We start from the raw sequence: 2450 nt of genomic DNA on the forward strand, positions 1-2450 counted from the left end.
CTTCAACTTTGTGTGATTGGGGAGCGGGAAGGGCAAGGGTTACTGTACTTTAATGTAAGGTAAGGGTATGTCCTTCCTGTACGTATATTCAGGTCTCTTCCTCAAAGGAAAAGGGGTATAAATGATGAGATCAAAGGGCTAGATCTCTATTTTGGGGCTTGATTCTAAGGCCAGAAGCATCTGCATGTGACACAGGCTGGGGCCATCGTGACCCTGTAGGATTTTGTTTGTTTTGGACTAAAGTTCTATCTTAATTTTGCAGACTTTTATTGAGCTGCCTACTAGGTAGTGGTCAATACAAGGGTGAACGTTTCTGCTCTGAAGTTGTTTCAGTCCAGTGGGAGAGGCGGATAAGTAACTTGGTGATTACAATGCAGTATGTTTAGTGCTGTGATAAGGTACGAGGGGGGCTATTTGGAGACAGAGAAGAAACCTCTAGCTCTACCTGGCAGGGGCTGCGGGAGCAGTTGAGGAAGTCTTCTGAGAAACTTTTGTCCTGATCTGAGTAGAGAAAGGTGAGTAGGAGTTAACAAGTAAGGAAGGAGGAAAGGTGGTTCTGTGTAGGTAAAAGGCTTCAAGGTCAGGGACTTTGCTGGGTGGTGAGATGGAACCCTGCTGTGGAGGCCAAGCAGGAGGAGGCGGGAAGGACACAGCCCCTGGTGGCTGAAGCTCCAGGAGCAAATGGGGCCTCCAGGGCTCCGTAGTCGTGGAGTCGGAACCACTCCACAGAAGAGCTCCACCTTTAACTGGGTCCCCAGGGTACCCAATGATCCCCTATTTCCTTGTAAGCGTTCTCATTCTTCCCCAGAATCTATTTCAAACTTTCTGCAAGCTTCAGACACTAATGTCTACCTGGATGTCTCATAGGCATAAAACTTTCCATGACAAAGTCAAACCCCTCTCTCCTCCCAGACCTCCTCTTCCCATTGGTTTCCATATCTGAATGAAAGATACCTCCACTTTCCACCCAGTTGCTAAGCCAGAAATCTGTCCTTCTTTCCCTCATCTCACATTTTCCTATGTCTAATCAGTTAAATATTATCAGTATTTCCTGTTTATTTCTTGAATATAGTCACATCTCTCCATTCTGAATCTTCAATATCCCCTCTCCATCCTCACTCTGCTGATTACTGTATTTCTTATTTCACTGAGAAAGTAAAAGCAATCAGAAGAAAACTTTCATATTCCCCCTCCACCAAATCTGCTGACCCAGTAGCATTGGTGCCCATATGGCCTTCCTTCCTTCCTGTTACTAAGAATGAACCATCCCTGCTCATATCCAAGGCCAACCTTCTAGCTTTGCATTGACTCCTGCAATTATCTTTTTTCTGCATTGTCAATTTTCTCTTCCTATCAGTTATTCCCATTAGCATACAAATATGCTGTAGAATCTCCTGTCTTATTTTTTTCCTCCACATCTTTGATCTACTATGCCATTTTTCTTCCCTTTACAGCAAAACTCCTCAAAAGAGTTGCCATCTCTGATTCTTCCCTTCCAATTCTCTCTTGATCCAACTGTGATTAAGTATTCACCCCTACCACTCCAGCCCTTTTCAAAATCATCAATGACCTCTGTGTGGTAAAACCAATAGCTAATTTTTATTCTTATTCAGCTTCTCATCAGCATTCTTGGAATATTTTCTTCATTTTGTTTCTGTGACAAATATTCTCTTGGTTCTCCTCCAGTTTCTCAACTTCTTTGTTTTTACTGAATCTCCCTTTTTCTGTTCTATAAGTGTAGGCATGTCCAGGGCTTTGTCCTTGGACCTTTTCTCTTACACCCACTTCCTAGGTGATCTTAAGCAGGACTATAATTTTAAATATTTACACAACGTCTCCCAAATTTATACGTTTACCCTAGACCTTTCCCCCTGAATTCCAGTCTCATTTCCACCTATCTACTCAGCATCTATATTTGGATATTTAAGATATATAATAGGTATCAAACTTCCCATTGTCCACAATAAACTCTCAATTCCTATGGCTTTTCAAACCTGCTCCTTCTACAGGCTTCCCATCTAAGTAAGTGGCACCACGATTCACCCAATTGCTTGAGCCAAGTACTTTGGAGTTACCCGACTCCTCTTTTTCTCATGCCCTACATATAATACACCAGTAAGTCCCGTTGTATCTCTCTTCAGGCTATATCCACAATTGACCATTTCTCAAAATTTCCATTGCTACTTTCTTAGTCCCAGCATCATCTCTTACTTGAATTATTACAAAGGCCTCCTAACTAGTTTCCGTGTTTCTGCCCTTCCCTTCTCCCCCAATCTATTCTCAACACAGTGTTGCTTTTAAAACAAAGTCAGATTATGTCACTCTTCTGCTCAAAATGCTCCACTGGTTTCCCATCTCAGAGTAAGAGCTAGCCTTCATATTGGCCCTCAAGGCCCTATGACATCTCGCTGCACGCCAGCCATGCTAGCCTTCTTACTATTCTTTTTTCC

Source organism: Eulemur rufifrons, chromosome 8 (genome assembly GCF_041146395.1).
Source record: "Eulemur rufifrons isolate Redbay chromosome 8, OSU_ERuf_1, whole genome shotgun sequence".
Lineage (NCBI taxonomy): Eukaryota > Metazoa > Chordata > Mammalia > Primates > Lemuridae > Eulemur > Eulemur rufifrons.